General features: G+C 44.4%; 1 long non-coding RNA gene across 1 annotated transcript; it reads left to right on the forward strand.

Annotated features, from left to right (window-relative positions):
* Positions 1-1,170: 1,170 nt before the first annotated feature.
* Positions 1,171-21,573, forward strand: LOC119245182 (uncharacterized). Its single transcript, XR_005125188.2, has 3 exons — positions 1,171-1,309; positions 2,046-2,261; positions 21,413-21,573. It is a non-coding gene; the product is annotated as an uncharacterized LOC119245182 (long non-coding RNA).
* The last annotated feature ends 307 nt before the right edge of the window (positions 21,574-21,880 follow it).

The raw sequence follows: 21,880 nt of genomic DNA on the forward strand, positions 1-21,880 counted from the left end.
TGGCGTCCAGAGAAGGTAATGCTTGCTTTCAGTCTGTGGGGATGGGCTTTTCTGTGAAACAGGCTTTACCTCGCAACTTCAAGCAAGGCTGCCACCCTGTGGCTGCGGCCACCAAGTGTCCCCACTGCCCTTTTGTGGGGACGGGTCTCCACCTGCTGGGCACTCCGGGCATGGCCTGGCGTGTCTCAAAACTGGAGGCCCAAAATATCCCTGACCTACAGAAATGTCAATTTGTGCTGGTGTGATTCAAACACTGGCTAATGATCTGTGGCTGGGGCGACAATGCCAGTTCAGTGTCTGTGGAGGCCCTGGTCTTGGTGCTAGAAGACGATGATTCTGCCCCCCCCAACCCTCCCCTCCACCCCCCCCCCACAGTTTGAGCGACAGGTGTCTTTGTGAATTAAGAGCTTGTGTATGTGAAGTGGCTTGGAGCGCTGATTCCCAAATGATTTCTGCTGGTTGTGTTAGAATCAACTTTGGGGCTAGTTAGAAATCTGCATCTTGGTTCTAAGTGAGAACTACTTGGGATTTATATTTTGATGAGCTGCTCTGATTCATCATCCACTGGGTGGCGTGGCGACATGGCCAGTCAGAGGGACCAGAATGCATTCACTCCTGCTCAGAGTCCACTGTCTTGGTGAGTGGGCTGAGCGAGGCTTCTTTCCCAAGTTCACAGCCCCACCTCATGCTATTGAATGCACAACTACAGGTAAATTAGCAAGGCCATTTAGCCCCTGCAGGAATGTCTGAGAAGGCAGCTCTCCATAAGCCATCCCAGTGAGGACAGAATGGCTTTTCAGGAAACTGCAGGCCCAGGCGCTGGTCAGCAGGGAGAGAAAACCCCATTTCTAGGTCAAGAAAATGCACAGTGAGTGGCCTGCCAGGGCCCACTTTCTGAGAGGCTGGGAGAATGGCATTATTCCCAAACTGCAACATTTTCAGTGCTGGGGCAAGCCTTGCCCTTAAGTGACCCCCTCCAGAGGAGGTCCAGAAAGTGTTCATTATTCAGTTGTAAGTAGTGTTATTTAAGAGAGAAGAGTGAAGGCAGATGAGAGAAGCTGCTGCAGAGGGGAGAGCAGAGACAAACTCACTGCTGGGAGAGCTGGGCCTATGATGGGGAGGGCATGACCATGACATCAGAAAGGAGGGGTGGCCGGGGGGCATCTCCCCTCTGGGCAGGTGGAGATGTGGGCTCGGGCCTGGAGGCCAGGCAGAGGGAGAAACTAAGGTCTTCCCAGGGCTAATATGTCCTGTGCCTGAGCATCTGGGCCGAAGGAGCTGTTATCCCCGAAGAAGGAAATAACAGCAGGTGAGATGACCAGGGATGTTGGCGTGACGATGTGGAAATGTTGTAGAAATATCTAGGAATTAGTCAGGAGTTAGAAGATGGTGGCTGAGCTAGTGGCTTGGGTGTGGGAGTTAACCTTGGGTGTGGGGTGTAAGCGGTCAGTTGTAGAGACTCACAGACTATCAGGAGGAGTGACCAAGGACTGGGGAGGGTGGGCTTGGGAGGATTCAGTGGGAGGAGCAGGCAGAGGGGCTGGAGAAACAGAAGTCAGTGAATCGAGAAGCAGAATGGAAGACCCCGGGAGGGAAGAGTGTTCCAGAGAAGCAGGGATGGTGAGTGGTGTCCAGGGCCGCAGAATGCCCAAATAGACGGGGTGTTCACTAGAGCACAAAGGGAATCCCAGTAGCCTATTAAGAGTGGTCACCAGTGGCAGAATAAAGATGAAGGATATTGGGGGCCTTCCTGCTTGCCTAGGGGTTGGGTCTCAGCGCTATCACCATGGCCTGGGTTCAATTCCAGGCCAGGGATCAACCCACATGGTGCAGTAGACCTGGCTGGCCTGCCGCTCTCCTCAGCGGTGTATTTCACTTAGTCTGCCTGTTCTGTTCCCCACTCTGTCTCTGGTGAGTTGTCTCACCCCCCACACCTCTGGCCTGTACCCCCATTCTTTTAAGCAAATAAAAAAAGTTGTTTTTTTTTTTAAAAAAAAAGATGGTTATTGGGTTCTGAACTGAAACTTCCATCTTACTAATGCCAGCAGAGGACATCTCAAGTTTGGACCCTTACCCCTGCTTCTGACCTTGTTACAACTCCTGATTTTCATGGAGAAGAGGAACAAAGCTCAGAGGCGCAAGGTCTGCCTTCCCAGGTAGCATCTCTCCCTTCCAATGGAATTATCAGGGCCCCACTGCTCCTTCAGTCTGGAAGCTTCCCACCCCGTCTTTGCCTGCACAGAATTGTTGCATCCTTCTAGGTATGTCTCCAGGGCCAGCTTCAACACGAGGTCCACGCAGACCCCAGCACCATTGGTGCATCTTGGTTGAGTCTCTGTATCACTTACTCGTGAACACCCACGATAATGCCTACTGCTGTGTGTGTCTGTGTCTTCCTTCTATTTATTTATTTCTTTAAGGATTTGTTTTTTTAAAGATTTATTTATTTTTATACAAGAGCTGCGGTACAGGCCAGATGTGCGGGAGGGTGAGTGGACTCACCAGAGATAGAGCAGGGAGCAGAACAGGCAGACGGACTGAAATACGTTGCTGAGGGGAGCAGCGGGCACGACAGGAGAGGTCTGCCATGACAGGAGAGGTCTGCCAGCCAGCAGGGATCAAACCCACACTGCAGAGGCTGTGGACAGCTTCACAGAGCAGCGCTCAACCCACTGTGCCACCAGGGAGGCTCTCTTCTTTCTATTTATGACCAGGGTTTCATTGTCACACCAGGCGGAGGCAGGCGGGGGCAGCACCAATCCCCAGGCTGGCTGCCAAGTTGCTTCCTGAGTCCACCCCTGCTCTTGGCTAAGTCAGCACAGCTTAGAGTCTGGTGGGAACCTCGCAGGTCTCGGGCCTCCATACGCAAGTCCTCCAGAACACTGATCTGTGAGGAGGCTTTCTCGCATTAGCCAATTTTACCAAGTTTTTCAGAGTGTGCATAATGGAGTTTGGCGTCCTCAAGTATTGGTGTGTGGGGAGGTCTCGGAATCAAGAATGGCAGGGATTAATTATATGAACAACATAAGTGCCAATATCAGCCTGTACTTCTCAAGAGGATCTCTGCCACCCTGGGGCTTCACTTGTCAGAGGGGAGACGCGGGGAGACGAGAGGTCTGCTGAACCATGTGGGTTGCTCCCTGGCCACCTGGGGATCAAACTCTTGCTGCAGAGGCTGCAGATAGTTTCATAGTGCTGTGTCTTAACCCCTTGTGCCACCAGGGAGGCCCCTATCTGTGTGTTCTTTCTGCAAATAGAGTAGAATGCAGTGGGTTAGGGCTTAAGTTTTCCATATTATAATCTGTCCTTCTGGACACTATGTCATACAACCTTACTATCAAAAGTTCTCATATTCTTAGACCCCATGATAATTAGCCATTGCTTGCCCCTTACCCCCCATAGCTGATCTGGATCCATCCATTGTGTGAGGCTTGACTAGTGGGACTCCCAGCAATAGCTCAAAGGTGTGGTCTGCACCTTGTCCCTGGTGTCCCTAAGGCCACACAGTATCTGGCACTTTTGAGGTCCCTGCTACAGAGCTTGGCTCAAAGTTCTCAGAAATATTTCAATTGTCTTAAATGTGTCCATTCAGCTGTTTATCCCACTCATGAGGTAACCCTGGCACACTGCCTGGACTTGAAGCATGTTGGAGCCACTACTGAGGCTTGGCACTATGCTAAATAATGTTTAATCTGTCATTTAGTTTGCTAGCTCCAAAACTAAGGACAACTGCTAGCCTTTTCAAGTGAGGAGGGAAATCATAGTGATTGCATGGGATAAGCCACCTCCACATTCCACAGTCCTTGTGAGACCACTTTATCCAGGTGTGGCCTCGGAATCAGTATCCCCTGGGGACTTCGGGACAGAGCACACAAATTGAGTCAGAAACTCTGGGCTCAGGACTTCCCTGTGACGCAAGGGGTTAAACACAGCACTATGAAGCTATTTGCAGCCTCTGCAGCACAATTTCAATCCCCAGCCAGGGAGCTGCCCACATGGCACAGCAGACCTCTCCTGTCTCCCCACTGCTCCCCTCAGCAGTATATTTCAGTAGACCCACCTGTTCTGCTACCTACTCTGTTTCTGGTGAATGCTGTCACCTCTCCCACCTCTGGCCTACACCCCAATTCTTGTATGCATAAAAAATAAAATAAATCTTAAAAAAGAAAAGAAACTCTAAGCCCAGGGCTGAACCCCATATCTTCACAAGTCCTCCAGGGGGAGAGGCTGCTGCCCTGGTCTGTCCAGGCCTCACACATGACTTCAGTGGCTCTGCCTGCAGATCAGCCCGTTGGGTCTCATGCAGATGCCCACAGGTGTTGATGCTGAGTGGCATCTACACAATGTGTGCAAGGGTCACACCCAACCCTTGCAAGCTTCAGTTGACATTGCAGAATGGGTTGATGGCAGAGTGGAAATTTCCTCCAGGCAGATAGCAGGTGAATGATGAAGTCAGGGTGAGTGGAACTGTGTGTCTCCTGTAAACATAGTGAAACATCAGAAAAGAAGAAAAAGGACAAACTCTCACTAACATGCCCCCAATGAGGTTGATTATCAGCTGAGGGATGGGGAAGGGGATGGTCTCATGTCTTATTATTATTTTTGGTCTTTTTTCATGTCTCGCAGTCTGGGTATTTTGCACTGACCTGTCTCACTGATCACCTGTTCTGTCATTTCTAATTCTCTCTTAAATCCATACATTATTTTCTTACTGTCTGATAGAGTAATTTCTCAATTGTAAAATTTCAATTCAGATTCTTCTTTTCTGATGAAATCCCCCATCTTTATATCCATTTAATTTTTTTAAAAGATTTACTTTTTATTCAAGATTTTAAGAATTTTTTCTGTAAGATTTTAAGATTTACTTTTTATATAAGAGCTGGGATGTAGGCCAGAGGTGAGGGTGGGTGAGTGGATTCACCAGATGCAGAGTGGGGTGCAGAACAGGCAGATGTACTGAAATACACTGCTGAGGGGAGCAGCGGGTGAGACAGGAGAGGTCTGCTGCACCATGTGGCCCAGCTCCCTGGCCGGGGATCTAACTTGCTGCAATGGCTGTGGATAGCTTCATAGTGCTGAGATTTAACTCCTTGTGCCACCAAGGAGGGCCCTTTATTTCCACTTTAAAAGCAAGTTAATTGTGGTCTAAGTCTAACACAACCATCTGGATCTCCTGCATCTGTCTGTATGCTCTTTAATTTTGTTTTTCTTTTGAAACAGTTGTTGCTGTGTTCTGTTTCTCCTGGTAGCTGTCAGTGGATGCGTGACATCACAGGTGGCTTAGAGGTTATTTCAATGTCATCCACCTCCTCCTCTAACAAGGGTCAGGTTTTCTTTTGGGAGAGAAGTTGGGACTAGAGGTCACTGTAACCTACTTGATGTTGGATTTCAGTGTTTAGACTTGTGGTACTTTAGTTTCGCAATTATTCCTACGAAGTGGTTCTGTCTTCTAAAGTGTGGTATTCATTCCAAGGCGGTGGCCTTTATTCCTAGGTCAGGGCTAAGTTCCTCCCAAGTGTCAGGTATTTGATTTCAGTAGCAGCCCATTCTGTCTGGCCTCACGGAGGTTGCAACCCACTAGACTTCACACTCCTGACCTGCCATATTCAGGAATGACTTCAGCGGACTCAGTTAAAGGTTTGGGGGCTTTCTCTGTAATTCCCTACTTCTGAGGATTTGCTTTTCAGGCCCCAGTCAGAGCAGCAACTCAGAACTCTGATTTCAGTATTTTTAATTCCAGTTAGACAAACACTTTCTGCTTGGCTTCCATCCAATTCCACAGAAAACTGGAAAATGTCTTCATGGAAAAGGCCAGGATTCAGCAATCCCCTTGGGTGCTTTTCTCTTCTCAGAGTTCACAGTCATAAAAGCTGCATCGCTGCTTAATGACTCTCGATGAGCTCCAAGAGTTGTTTCATAGAAGGTTTCGACCTATTCAAGCGAATCCATCTGTCCCAGGAACAGACATCTGCAATGCTCATTATGTTTTCTCTGGCAATTTGAAGTATCCTGTATTGGAAGGTGTTTCTTTGAAATTCCATTTTGCCCTATTTTCCTCAAAAGACCAAAATTTGTAATAAACCATGCTACTTGAAGAGATCCATTTATAAATATAAATGTAGAATCATCTTTTCTTCTTAAATTTCAAAGTTATATTTAATCTCCCTGGCCAGGTACTTTTGATCTATTAAGTGACTTAGAGTCACATATGTTTTTATTTAATAACCTATCATTTTAAGAAGTCAGAAAAAGAAGAAAGGAGTGTCAGATAGTTCAGTGAAATGTGTAAGATTAGGGCCTCCCCTGGTGGCGCAGCGGTTGAGCGCTGAGCTGCGAAGCTGCCCAAAGCCTCTGTAGCACTGGTTCGATTCCCGGCCGCCGGCAAGTGTCCCACATGGCGCGACAAAACTCTCCTGTCCTCGCCTGCTGCTCCCCTCAGCAGTGTACTTCGTCAGTCTGCCTGTTCTGTTCCCCACTCTGCCTCTGGTGAATTCTCTCACCCTCCTGTGCTTCTGACTGTACCCAGTGCTTGCATAAATAAATAAATAAATAAATAAATAAATCTTTAAAAAAAAAATGTGTAAGATTAGAAGCAATAAGATCAGTGACCATTTGTATGTTTCTTAGCTATGATTTTCTCATTTGTAAAATGCAAATAAGAATTTCTCTTCCTTGTGTGGTTGTTATACAAAGTACAAGATGTGGTGTTTTCCACAGAGACAAGTAAACAGTGTCCATGTGTTTCAATAACTTACATTTTACCCACATGAAACTAATGTACAACAATTAAAAAATAACTATAGGGCCTCCCTGGTGGCGAAGGGGTTAAAGGACAGTACTATGAAGCAATCCGCAGCCACTGCAACATGAGTTCGATCCCTGGCTAGCCAGGGAGCCGACCCACATGGCGCAGCAGACCTCTCCTGCCTCGCTGCTGCTCCCCTCAGCAGCGTATTTGAGTCAATCCTCCTGTTCTGTTCCCCACTCTGTCTCTGGTGAATCCTCTCACCCCTCACCCCTCTAGCCTGTACCCCAGTTTGCTATACATAAATAAAAAACCTTACAAAAGTAGGGCCTCTCCTGTGGCGCAGCGGTTGAGCACTGGGTTGCAAAGCTGCCCGCAGCCTCTGCAGCACCGGTTCGATCCCCGGCTGCTCCCTGGCCACCAGAGGAGGGTCCCACATGGCGCGCAGACCTCTCCTGCCGCCCGCTGCTCCCCTCAGCAGTGTACTTTGGTCCTTCTGCCTGCTCTGCTCCCCGCTCTGGCTCTGGTGAATTCTCTCACCCTCCCGTGCTTCTGACTGTACCCAGTGCTTGTATAAATAAATAAATAAATAAATCTTTTAAAAAAAAAAAAAAAACCTTACAAAAGTAGTAACTATAAACCTTGACTTTGGGGCTTCCTCAGAGGTTGGCAATACAGACATGTGAATGCAGTTCTAAAAGTCTGTGTATTATGTGTGTACACCTGTCCTTATATGACATTGAGGAGAGCAATGGAGGGGCTAGCCTTATGTTAACATGTGTTCCCTGGATGAGGGACTGTGGAAGGAGAGGTGAAGGCAGGCGACTATGGGCAAAGAGCAAAAGAGGGGAAGAAAGAACAAAGGGACAAAAAAGATATATTTCAAGAACTGCAAGTGGGTGATGGTCACTATAATACAATTTTATAACATGTTATTCATGTTGTTTATAGGAGGAAATTGATTTTTTTTTAAAGATTTATTTATTTATACAAGCACTGGGTACAATCAGAAGCGTGGGAGCGTGAGAGAATTCACCAGAGCCAGAGCGGGGAGCAGAGCAGGCAGAAGGACCGAAGTACATTGCTGAGGGGAGCAGCAGGCGCGGCAGGAGAGGTCTGCGAGGCCATGTGGGACCCTTTGCAGAGGCTGCGGGCAGCTTTGCAACCCAGCACTCAACCACTGTGCCATTGGGGAGGCCCAGGAAATTGATTTTTTAAGTGCTGACCTTTTGATCTTAGATTTCAAGTATAAATGCAGTACCAATTAATGTAAGTTGTTTTAACAAAGCACTTGAGTCATAAAAGGCAGTTACGATGAATAGAGCTGATCCTAAACTGGACTGATGTCTTGCAGAGGCAAACCATCACACTTACTTACAATCAAGTCTTGATTCCTGAGTCAAGATGTTCAACCAGGCAGTCGACATACCGGCCTGCCACAATGTGGCTTTTGGGTCTGATATTTGTCATGCTCGATTGAGTTCTAATGTTCTCTATTTGAATTCTGATCATAGAGAGGCTGATAATTCCAGCCAATTCTCTCTTGACAATATAGTCACTGTCTGTAATTCCTTCCTTGGTTCCAAGTGAATGGTTTGGCAAAAGATTTTCAGAGTGCATCTGAATTTGTGGCCATAGCTATAAACCCAAAATAGTACCAACATGCCCTTATTTACCTGAACCTTTCCAGCCCTTCTCCTACCTTCACCATGCTTTATAAGTTTCAAATAGTTGTTTTATAAATAATAATCAACATACCTGCCAGGGAACTCAGAAATTTCTAAATGGCCAGGAGGTCAGTAGAAAAGGCTGAACAGGGAATGACGCTTGTGCCCCTGGGACCAGTCCAGCAAGTGTCCTGCCAGTCTCCAGACTGGGAAGACATCACCCATCTTACATTCTAAACTGCATTGATTTACCCTATTCATAAATGTTTTGGGGGGCCCAAGTCCACGCTGTGATTTGCGAAATGGCCTTTGGTCTTTGGGCTCCAGAGATTTGGTCTGATGTGATGAAAAGGCAGATACCTGTGGTCAAAAGGTGTGATCTTGTTAGCAAAAGTGACTCATCACAATTGCTGACAATTATTGAACACATTTTCTGCCTCTGGGGCTTTTGATTTAAAACTTTGTGCAGAAAAGAGTCCTTAACCCTCAAAACCATCCTAAGAAGTAGGAGGGATGATTGTTCTTATTTTATAGATTAGGAAACTGAGGCACAGGCAAATTAGATAAATGACTAACTTGGATAAAGCACCAGGTGTAGACAGCAGAACCAGGAATTAAACTGAGGGATGTAAATCTACATGCCATCCTGCCAGCTCCTGGGTTGGGTCTGTTTAAGGCTGGAATGTTCCACAGTGGGCAACATTCTCATCTACTCCAAACTGTGCGAAATATTTTTCCTACCTCAGAACTAGGAAAAAACTGTTATCTTAGAAAATAATAAACTTCTTGGGCCTCCCCGGTGGCGCAGCAAGTTGAGCAGCATGCTGTGAAGCTGTCCACAGCCTCTGCAGTGCAGATGTGATTCCCAGCCAGCCAAGGAGAGACCCACATGGCACGGCAGACTTCTCCTGCCTCGCCCGCTGCTCCCCTCAGTGGTGTCTTTGGTCCGTCTACCTGTTCTGCTCCCCACTCTGTCTCTGGTGAATTCTCTCACCCTCCCGCGCCTCTGACCTGTACCCCAGTTCTTGTATAAATAAATAAATCTTTAGGGAAAAAAAAAAGAAAGTAGGTGAAACGTTTGTCTTTAAAAAGGGGCCTGTAGTCAAGAAAAATTGGGGAGACACATGTCATAGATACTGCCAGTCACTAACACTCCTGGGAGATGTCTAGAATGTTCTTTACATTCTACAAGATGTTAACAATAGTTTTATTTAAATCTAGTTGAGTGCTCAGGAAGGAATTCACTAAACAATGCCACCAACCATAAACCATGTCCCTAAGGATATTGATGTACGTACTAAATGCTGTCTTCAGTGATCCAGCCCACCCCATGCCAATTTATTGGTCTTTGTGACCAGGTACTACTCAAGCTAGGCTGGCAGTTTAAGAGTAAATAAATTTATAACAGACCAAGCCTTTAAAAGTGATAGACTTACATGATATAGATCTCAACTAACAATTATCTGCTATGAGGGTCTTCTATCTTGCAAAGGAACTTGGTTGGGAGAGTGATGGTGAAGAAATGTATTCTGGTAAATCTGGGAACAATGCTAAGAACTCAATGGAAAGGAATGAATATGAAACCTTTGGGACTCATAGAACAATATATAGTGATGATCAATTACAAGATTGGTTGATTAAAGAATTCAAAAAGCTGTGTTGTAGATATAAAAGACCAGAAACACTTATGCAAATGAAAAGCACTAACTTGTTGAAAACTAGGGTAAATTATGTACTGTGGGATAGTCGATTTCACATCTTTACCACGTGGATATCGGTCAACATTAAGCTTATTCTCACATCATTTATAACGCCACTGGTTTATTGGTGCGTCAGAAAGTGGAACATATTATATGTCCGTAACACTCAGAACTGCATAGAACCATGACCACACCTTTCCCTGTGCACTACTTTCTTCTCCAAACTTTTTGATTAGAAGTTCACCAAGAGTGATTGCATGCTTTTTGCAGGAACCATGCAGTCATTCAAATGTGCAAAGTAAACAGATAAGCACTAAACACCCAGCTAATAAGAGGCAGAGCATCCAAAGGTGAATTAGAAATGAGTTTGGAAAGGGAAGAATGTCCCTATGGCTGCCATCTTGTGTCAAATTCCACCTCTTGATTCAACTCTGTGCTTGTTAGATGAATGCAGTGTGTGTTTTTATTTAACTGATAAGGGAACAGGGAGAAAGACCCTAAGAGTCTAGCTGCACAGTTGCAATTTAGTACAAGCCCCCAAATCTGACAAAGATCAATGTTTTACAGTATCATAGATTTTGTTAATAGATGAGAAAAAAATGCCTTTATCTGTAAATATCAAGAAGGAAGGAGTGATATATTTTCATTTTGGAACATTTATTTCCTCCTAGACTTGGGTAAGGACTGTAAGTTTGTGTATCAAATTCAGTCAGTACAAATTCATTGACAGTCCATTAGTATTTGACAAACCCTAATCTAAGGACTTGAGCTAAATCCACACAACCCCCTGCCTGTGTGGTACTTTTCTCTTCTCCATCTTTTCAACTTCATCAAAAGTGATGCATTATAAACAGACATATTTATCTTCCAGCTAATCCCAATGGAGAAATAAAGAGCTTGACACCAATTTTAAGCTTTTCTTTCTTTTCTCCCTAATCATTTATTACAGAAGAAAAATAGCCTTACAAAAATGGATTTTTACTGCATGCTCAATAAATCCTAGATGCACTTCCTTTATTCTCAGCCCCACTGCAAACATGTCTCTATCAAGATTAATATTAAACTCAAACCAAGGCTGAGCACCCAATTTGAGAAATGACAAATTCTTCACCATTTCCCCTCAGATCTTTTACTTTTTCTGCTAAGTTGTGAATTTCTAGCTTGCCTCCAAAATAGATATGATGGAAAAGCTTCCTTGTCACTGTCAGTTAAGCATTTTGAACTCGCATTCACAAACTGATACAACTTTTTATGTGTCTGTTGATCTTTTGTTCTGCTCATTTTTTTTGGACTTCTGCAAAAGTTAGATTGTTCATAGTTGAAATTCGGTTGAATGTCTTGAGAGAAGAACAAAGAATTATATCATGTTTTTATGTCAGTTTTCACCCAGTTTTGAACTTGCTTTTTTGTCTTGCATGCACAGATATATACTCTTTTGATTGGTGTCACCTTATTTGAAATATTAATATCTGTCAAGGTCAGTCCCTCTACCTTTTTCTAATTCAAAATCATTTTAACTTTTAAAAAATTCTTTTACCTCTGCTTTCCATTTGCATTTTGTAATGAATATTCTAAGTTCTACCAAATACTCTGATGGGATTTGAAAGAACCACATGGAATTTATATGCTAATTTGATTACATCTCTATGAACAAGTGTTTCCCAATCCAAGAGTTTGCTTTATTCTTCTCTGTATGGTTCAATCAAATGTTATTTTCCCTCCATGAACATCTAGTATATTTTGTTAGAGTCATTTTTACTTTTTGCTATTTGTTGGGCTCACAGAGGGGACATATTTGATTTGTTCATAACTTGAAGAAATATTTCTACAATTCACCGTTTAGTATAATTAAGGAGTTTCATGGGATTAAATTAGATAATCTTTAGAAGTTAAGGTTGTTTTCTTCAACAGTTAATGAGTGTGTGTGTGTGTGTGTGTATAAACCTTGAATGAATATTGGATTTTAACAAATGTTTGTATGGTATATATATATATTTATTTATTTATTTTAAAGATTATTTATGCATACAAGAGCTGGAGTACAGGCCAGAGATGCAGGGGGTGAGAGGATTCACCAGAGTCAGAGTGGGGAACAGAACAGGTAGACTGACTGAATTACACTGCTGAGGGGAGCAGCGGGCGAGACAGGAGAGGTCTGCTGTGCCGTGTGGGTTACTCCCTGGCTGGCTGAGGATCAAACTCGTGCTGCAGAGGCTGTAGATTGCTTCATAGTGTGGTGCTTAATCCCTTCTGCCACCAGGAAGGCCCATGGTATATATTTAGGTAAATACAGTTTTATTCTTTAGTTAATGTGGTGAATCACCTTGATAGTTTCTCTCCCTCATATTAAATTATCCATACAGTCTCATGAGAGATCCTACTTTATTATAATAGCTTTAAATATGATAAATTGAAAGCTTGCATTTGCTAGTATTTAGTTAAGATTTCTGTGTTTACGTTCATGAGGTAAGTTACAAAGTAATTTTTGTGCTGTTCTGTCCTACTTTGTTGTTCAAGTTATTATTAGCTTCAGAAAATGAGTCAGGGATCTGAATGACTGTCAGGGGGAATGAAAAATTTAGGGCCTCTATAAAAAATGCATGGAGAGTCCTTAAAAATCTAAAAATAGAAATACTATATGATCCAGCAATACTGCTCCTAGATATTTATCTGAAAAATATGAAGACACTGGGGCCTTCCTGGTGATGCAAGGGGTTAAGACGCAACTTATGAAGATATCCACAGCTACTGCAGCATGAGTTCGATCCCCGGCTGGCCAGAGAGCAACCCACATGGCGCAGCAGACCTCTCCTGTATCACCCGCTGCTCCCCTCAGCAGTGTGTTTCAGTCAGTCTGCCTGTTCTGCTCCCCACTCTGTCTCTGGTGAATCCTCTCACCGCCTCCCAACACACACACACCTCTGGCCTGTACCCCAGCTCTTGCATGAATAAATAAACATATCTTTAAAAAAATATGAAGACACTTATTTGAAAAGATGCACTCCTGTGTCCTTAGCCTTAGTGACAGCTGCTGAGACATGGAACATCCTAGATGTCCCTAGGTGGGTGACTGGAGAAAGAAGTTGAGGTACAGCCTTTCAATGGCATTCTACGCAGCTATTGAAAAAGATGAAATCTTGCCTTTTGTGACAACATGGATGGATGTTAAGCAAAATAAGACAATTATCACGTGACTTCTCTCATATATGGAATATAACCAAATCAACCAAACTAGCAAATAACTTCAGAGTATGTGAAAAATATTAGGGTTGCCAAAGGGGAAAAGATGGTGGGGGTGGGGTGGATAGGAAAGGTGAGGATGTGAACTCAGTAGTGGAAAGGGCACAGGAACTTTGGTGATGGGGGAGGTGAGGCTTATACCCATAGAGATGAAGGTATACCCTAAATTTTATATAAATCAATGGGAAATCAATGCAATTGTATTAAAGTGGTCTTTTGGTTATTCTGTTATCATTTTCTAACTTATTGTCATCAGACATTGCAGACTCTATGCTATTAATGCCATATTAATTTGCTTTTGGGAAAAATGCATGAGCTTAAAAGCCAAGACGTTGCTTCATATGATTCGTTACTTTTCCTGATGGCTATGCTTTCCCGTCTAATCGATTTTAAGATCTTTTGTGTGGTTTTGGAATTATCGCTCTCTCTGCTGTCTGGGTTGCAAACATCTTTTCCCAAATCTGTTTTTCCTATTGATTTTACTAAGTAATCTTTTATCATACAAAAGTTTCTATTTCATATTTATGGAGTCAAATGTGCTTATGTTTTTTTTTACTGCTTGGGGGTTCCACATTGCTTATGAAGGACTCCACCAATTTAAATGGACTATTGGATTCCTATAAATCCCTGCAGGAATTGCATGCATTATTTTTTGCAGGTTAAGAAATTTATGTATTTCCCCAATACACATATTTTTATTGACATATTTTTGGGAAAATTCAAGCAAGCACAAAACCAGGTATAAAGTGAATATTTGTTTAGAATAGGAAAGAAATCGCAACAGAATAAAAAGTTTATTCTGTTGACAACTACCTCAAACATCCCCCAAATTGAAAAAGACACACTCACTATAAACGACCACTGTGGGGTTGTCCCTTTCAAATAGGAACCCTGAAATATTGCATTGCCTACAAATAAGAACAACAAAGAAGAAATAGATGATGCATTTGTAATCATATACATCATATTCTCCTGTCATTCCTTGAGACATCATATTCTCCAGTCATCATATACATCATATTCTCCAGTCATTCCTTGAGGGCGAACTTCTTTTTTGAGCTGGTATCAATGAAAATTCTACCTTCTGCCTTCAGTTGTGTGCCTTTAATGATAAGGAGAAGTTTCTGCACATGGACTTCTGGCCCCACATGGTCCAGACCTTGCATCTCCTCCAACTACCCTTGGCTGTTGGTGCGTTGGCAGGACATGATCAGTGTGTCCTGGGTCTCAGTGCGAGGACACTGACTGGTCAGTGTGTGGACCGTGCTGGTGTGCTAGAGGTGGTTGGATGCCGGCATGGTTACCTGTAGTTTCACCCACACAGGTTAGACGACATAGTGACTGAGCCCACTAGGCCTAAACTTAATGTACCTCTTATTCAGCCTTGCTCCCTGCAGATCCCATAAGTGCCTGTGTTTTTTCCATTGCCATCTGATAAGAGAGCTGTAAGGACATACAGTGGAAAATGGAGAGACTAGACGTGGTTCGCCAGGGTCTTTGCTGAATTTAAAGTAATCCCATGTCCAGGAAATTCAGACAGAAGACTGATTGTTCTAGAAGGGAAGAGGCAGTGGTGTGTATATACACACATGTAAAGTATGTATGGATGTCTATGTACATCTGTGTTTATATGTATGTACATGTACGAGATGATATATTATATGTATTATATATATGTACTAAGAGTCTAAACAAAATATACATGTGTGCATAATTGGGTCAGTAAATGACATGCTTCTGGGTGATAAACATCATTTCTTAAACTTATTTACGTATAATTACACTAACTTCTTCAACAAAGGACTTGAATATCTTGAATTAACATCAGTTCATATTTAAGAATATTTATTAAATCTAATGCAAACAGAAGGCTAAAATTTCCCCAAACCCCAAATGCAGCTACCTGCCACCCCTGTCTCCAACAACTTCCGGTTAAGGATCAGCTTGACATCTGAAATATACAAGGAAGAGCCCAGGATGGTCGCTTCGACTTGCTTTCAGTATTTATTTAACTGCTAGATATTTTAAGCTTTAGGCGCGAGGTTGAGGCTGGGAATACCACTAACATCTTATCAGGAGAAGGTGAAATACACACACTAATGCCCGTGTGCTCGCTGGCCGTGAGTGCTCAGCTGCTGACATCACAGATTCATCACTCCCACGCCTCCATGGGCAGGTCTGCTCAGCAAAACTCATTACAGATCAGAATGCCCAGAAAAGCAGAGACTGTCAGATGATCGATGGGGCATCTCAAGCCTGACTGGGGGAAAGGCATGGACATTAAGCCACCATGTCCAGGTTCTCATTTTGGGTCCAGTCCTTTGAGTTGTGGTGTCTCCTGCAGGGACTCTCTTTTGCTCTGCACCTTTTTTCCTTTTTGCCACAGTGGAGATGATAAATAGGGTTGTTCGGAAGAATAAATGCTCCAGCTTGTCCCAAATATTATTTCACTTCACCTTCATGACCATCCAACTAGGTCAAGGCCATTAGCTTTATGGAGGAGAGGCTCAGGGTGTCAAGATCTCAGCAGAGGATGCGCAGGCTTCAGTGCCAGGTCTGCCTGGCTTCCTTCCAGTTCATCTGGACTCAGCAGGTGTCTGCACTGGAGCTGCCCCCGAGCTGCCTCCTTGGGGCACGAGCCCATCTAGGGCAATGCCAGCTGCACATCTACCCTTCAGCAGAGGAGAGCATGCTTTGCCCCTGCGCCCATGTATTCAGAGACAGTGCTGTGTTGCTGTCCTTCCTCCAGGTGCCGAGCAGCCCTGGTCAGGCCAGTGTCTTCTTTTTTTTTTAAAAGATTTATTTATTTATACAAGCATTGGGGTACAGGCCAGAGGCACGGGAGGGTGAGAGGATTCACCAGAAACGGAGCGGGAAACAGAACAGGCAGACTGACTGAAATACATTGCTGAGGGGAGCAGCAGGCAAGACAGGAGAGGTCTGCCTCACCATGTGGGTTTCTCCCTGGCTGGCCAGGAATCGAACCGGCGCTGCAGAGGCTGCAGGACAGCTGCGCTCAACCTGCTGCGCCACCAGGGAGGCCTCAGGCTGGCTTCTTTAATGCACTGACCTGTACACTCTGATTTCATTATCAACGCAGGAGCAAAAGGAGACCATGGAGACCCCGAGAAGCTCATGGAAACTGTCACTAAAATTGTTACCGTTTTTATTGACGTGAAGGAAATATTCGGAGAGCTATAAATAAATCACAAATATGAACCCATATTGGGTGAAAAGGAAGTCCAGCATTCATTAGGGAATCATCACCATCTCTCCTCACCCAGCAAGCCATCCTTGTTGGAGATGGAAACTTAGGAAACCTCAGCACAGTCATCACTTGGCCAACAAAATCGGACATTCCTGGAAATTACATGCTTGAGGCCACTTTTTAAGTCCTAAATCTGGATGGCCCTTCCTAGCGCAACACATGGGGTTGGTCATTGTCCATCCTGGGCTAGAATATGAACTTGGCAGTGGGATTGTCTGTCCTTGGGACTCAGAGTTTCTATGCAACCAGACTTTTCTGGGGCATAAATAAATGAACAGATGTCAACGTACTTAACATATAAGGAGTACAAACATTTATCCTGTCTGCAACAAGCAAAATTATTTATTTATCAGAGACAAGCAAAATTCTTACTCCATCCAGGACACCAAGGTATAAAAAAGGCTTACTAGCCCTAAGAGAGCGCCGTGAGTGTCAAATTGAATTTTGGCCAGAAATAATGGCAGAGGAGATAGAGAAACAGAGTTGGAAGAGGAGTATTTGAAGGTCCCCAATCTTTTTCCCTTCATCCCCTCATCCCAACACAAGTCCCAGAAAAGCTAAGATGGTCTTAGGAGAGGAAGCACCAGGCAGCTGCCCTGAAAAAGCTTTGATTTCTTCCCCTTCCTATTGCTGCTTCTCTCTGTTTGCAACTTGTGCTAAGAACTTGAATGGTACAATTTCACATCATTTAAGAAAGGAGGGAGATTAGGGAGTTCAAGGGGTGGCCACTTGGCAAACATGAAAGGCTACTTCAGCACATCTTTATCAGCTCCGTCCCCATGGGGGTGCTCCTCAGAGCTGCCCCCCTGCAGGGCTAACAAAGCCTTCCAGACCGTTCCCTGGCAGCAATTAGAGAAGCTTCCCTCACCCCCAGCCCAGCCTTTACTTTGCCCTGCGATTGCTGGGGAGAGGCGCAAACAGCATCCAGCAGGGAGTGAGTGCATTACCTGTTATCATCGTCATTTCCCGTCTCGTTGATGTTTGGCTGCCTTAAATCCTGGAAAAGTAGTTTTACTTAAAAGATGGGGCTCTGCACTTGCGCATTTATCAGAATAAAGCAGAAATCAGCCCGGGCAGTTTTAAGGACACGAGGAATAACACAGTTTGGTGACAGGAGGCTTTGAATTACAGTGGGTAAAGATAGCTAGGTTCTGCTTAAGACTTTAAACATCCAAATAGGTGCATTTCACATCAGTGCCCCTGCAGACTCCATCTGAACCCTCAAGCCTTTTGTTATCAGCATAAAGTGAGCCTCTCAGCCGGGGGTGCTCATGCATTCCCAGGATTAAGCCCCACAGATTGCATTTGGGATTCAGTGGCGCATCCTGAGAATGAAGTGTCTTTGGCTGGATGCTCTTCTCAGAGGCAGGAGCTGGAGGACCATCTTTGTTTGAGACTTTAATTTGGAAATGATAATAGTTATTTACAGAGTACTTTCATGTGCTAGCAGAACTATTTGAGTTCTTTATGTATAATTGCATGGAACATTCACAAAACTGAGTAAGACACATGTAGTATTCATGAAGAAGAAATCGACACTCAGAGAGATCAGTAATTTGCCAAAAACCAAACACCAGTAGTGGAGAGCCAGAATTTAAGTGGAAAGAGGTTTAAGAGGGAAGCCTTTCATGCTACAAAAACAATCCTTTCCATCAGTCGCACCTCTGATATATGCAAAATAAATGCTATTCCCTTTCTCCATGTCGAAGATGACATCAGTAGGAAGATTCATGTATCACAGAGGGGGAAAAAAATCTAATTAAACTGACAGACCATCAATTCCAAGGCATAATTTCAGAGGTGTAAAAGTGTGGAGATTTAAAAGAATACCCTTTAAGATTCATGACAGATATCCATTTCAAAGTGAGGCTGAAGTGGGATGAACAAGAAGGAACGTGCCCGCCCAGCTGGAGGGCAGGTGTACTTTGCCACCAGCATGTTCTGGCTCCATCCAGCTCCCTCCAAAGAGGACGATCATACCCAGGCAGGAGCCCCTGGTGGGCGTTTCACTCCTACGACCGGCAGGTGGCAGTGCAGGACTCTGGATGTGGCCTTTGGCCTTCCCAGGCGGAGGGCTGCAGGCACAGGACAAGCTTGTTTGCAGCTTTAACTTGTGTCACCTGGGTCAGTTCAAACCCTCTGTCACTTCCCACCTGTTTTGCTCTTCCCTTCTTTTTTTCATCTGCATCTTCTTTCACGCCCTTCACCATTTCCCCCCTGTATTCCCAGAGCTCAAAGCAGGCTGATTTGGGATGGAAACAAATGCATCCTCCTATTTTTCCTTAGAACTTCTGATCGGAATTTCAGGAATTAGCTAAAAAGAAGGAATTGAGTATCTCTTTTTCTATATCTTTATTTCAGAAAAGTCAGAATATATAGATGAGTGTAAAGAATTGAAGGGCATCCACCCTCTCCCCACCCTGCCCGATTATTCTATTTTTCTGAGATGTTCTGGTGTCTTAACTCTGCCACCTCAGAGAATGTTCTAGATAGAATCTCCAGAGAGATTATTCTACCTAGAGATTCTTAGGCAGGTCTTCCGACTGCTGTTATACCTGTTGATCAAATCCGTTTGTATCATTTTCCTACAAGAACCCTCCAAATACCTCCCCACGGTCCATAAGAGGATGTCAGAACATGGGCACCCCCTCTGGGCTACTTCTGCCCCTCCTTGCACATCACCTACCAGGCTCTGGCCAACTGATCACAGAACAGAGCCCCAGGCTACCTTCTGCAATGTCGTTCCCCTATTCTCTGCCCTTAAAACCTCATTCTTCAGGGCCTCCCTGGTGGTGCAGGGGTTAAATCTCTGCACTATGAAGCTATCATCAGCTGCTGCAGCACAAGTTCGATCCCTGGCCAGGGAGCTGACCCACCACCCCGCACCTCTGGCCTGCACCCCAGTTTTTATGTGCATAAACAAATCTTTTAAAAAAAAAACCTCGTTCTTCAAAAATGAGGTTCAAGATTGTGAATAAAGCTTTTCCTCATGTGAACCCCCTTGTCCTCCAGAGGCACCCACAGCCCTGAGCAGATCTCTGTGCTCAAGTTTATGGTAGACTGGCCACTTCACTAACCAGTTGTCAATGTGTCAATCTCTCCCCTGCTGCTTTATTTCTGTCTGTATCTCCAGCACCTAGCACTTGGCTGGGATTATGGTAGATACTCTGTTGATGTTTATTGAATGAATAATTGAGTGTCTCATCTCTAAAATATACCAGCGCCAATGTTGTCTAGGGAAGTTATTTTTAACACTTGCACATGATAATAACCTGGAGAGCTTTTAAACTCTAGATATTCAGACCTACCACAGACCGATGAAATCAGAATCTCTGAGGCGTGGGGCCAAGGCATTGGTGTCCTTTAGAGCTCCTGAGGTGAACTCAGCCCAAGCTGAGCCTGGCCACCAGCGCAGTGCTTCTCAAAGTGTGGTCCTGGAACCAGCACTGTCAACATTACTGTCACTTATTTGACAAGAAAATTCCTGGGACTCACTCCAAACTATAGAATCAGAAATGGGGAGCAGGGGCATGACACTGATCTGTTTCAACAAGCCCCTTGGATGACGCCCACTGAAGTTTGAGAAGCACTGCTTGGAGTTTTACTTTAAATAAATCTGCGAAGCTCCAGGTGAATCTGCCCCCCCCCTCCCTTTTTTTCCTGATTTGGTTCAGATTCTAGATATAATTTCAAGATAGAGACTCTTCAATCTGGACCTTATTGCTCAGGTAGGTGCTCCTTCTCTTGATGTCACTGGTCATCAATTTCTCTGTATCACTTCCCTCCTATGACCCTTGAGTTCCTTCCAGGGGCCTCATTCCAACACATAGTCATGTCTGTAGACAGACAACAAATCCCTCTGAGTTGAATTCTTTTTCTTTTTTTTAATTTTATTTTTATGTGAGTTGAATTCTTTTTTTTAATATATTTTTTAAATTTTTAATTTTTTTTAAAGATTTATTTATTTATTTATACAAGCATTGGGTACAGTCAGAAGCGCGGGAGGGTGAGAGAATTCACCAGAACCAGAGCAGGGAGCAGAGCAGGCAGAAGGACCGAAGTACACTGCTGAGGGGAGCAGCGGGCGGCAGGGGAGGTCTGCGCGCCATGTGGGACCCTCCTCCGGTAGCCGGGGATCGAACCGGCACTGCAGAGGCTACGGGCAGCTTCGCACCCCAGCGCTCAACCACTGCGCCACCGGGGAGGCCCATGAGTTGAATTCTTTTCCCCAAATCCAACTTGGTCTTGTGCTCAACATCAATTTATAGTAAATTAGCTTGAGAAGGCACTTAACATATTTTCCCCCCAGATATTAAAGCAACCATGGGAGTATATTCTCCTATTTTTTTTTAATTTATGGAATAAAAATGGAGCCATCTAATGTACAGACATCGTGCTGAGTAAGCCCCTGACACTACCTGGCATGAGCCGTGACACCGGGTCCACAGGTGAGACAGGGCAGGCTGGAAAAGGACTGGTGACAGGACTCTAGTCCAACATCAGGCTGTTCTGTGGTTTTTCAAGGTCCCACATGTCCTATTTTCTGGCAATCTTGTACTTTGGAGGAGAGAATCTGGTGCTCTCCAGAATTCCTGGCCAGCTCCTGAACAAAGAACTCCGAGCATATCTACCCATGTTCTTCACTCATTTGGCCAAATGGACACATAAGGGCGGCCTGTTCTTCTAAAATTCTGTAAAAGGGCGTGAACTCCATGCACATGGGATTGGGAAGGTGGTTTTCTTCTAGGGAGACTACATTCTTATAAACTCACCCTCTGTGTTCTTAACATAGGGTTGGCATTCTTGGTCCTCCTGAAACTGGTTCCCTGTTGAATCCAGCAATATCATAAAAGTCGTACTGCATTAGCCTCTGTGGGGCACAGCCATGCAAAAGAGCAACCAGAGCCCTCTGATGGACCTTCGAGAAGAACCCTGAGGTTAATAAATCAATGAAGTGCAGTGTGGTTGTTATGGTTGTGTTACCCAGGGCAATAGGACAGAAAGTGGCCAGATCTCTCTGGACTGAACTTATATTGAGTGTGGGTGTAGGTGTATGAGTGTGAACATGTGTGTACATGTGAGAGGAAGTGTGTGCATGTGTGAGTGTGTGGGTGAGTGCTTGTGCATGTGCATTGGTGTACTTGTTACAGGGCAGGGAGAGGGGCACCCCAGAACCCCCAAACCTGCCTTCTCTAAATACGTTCTGCCATCCGCTCCATCAATACAAAATATTATGAGACTTAATGGGAAGGAACTTTAA

This window comes from Talpa occidentalis, unplaced genomic scaffold, assembly GCF_014898055.3.
Source record: "Talpa occidentalis isolate TD23 unplaced genomic scaffold, MPIMG_talOcc4v2.1 talOcc4.14, whole genome shotgun sequence".
In the NCBI taxonomy this organism is placed as follows: Eukaryota; Metazoa; Chordata; class Mammalia; order Eulipotyphla; family Talpidae; genus Talpa; species Talpa occidentalis.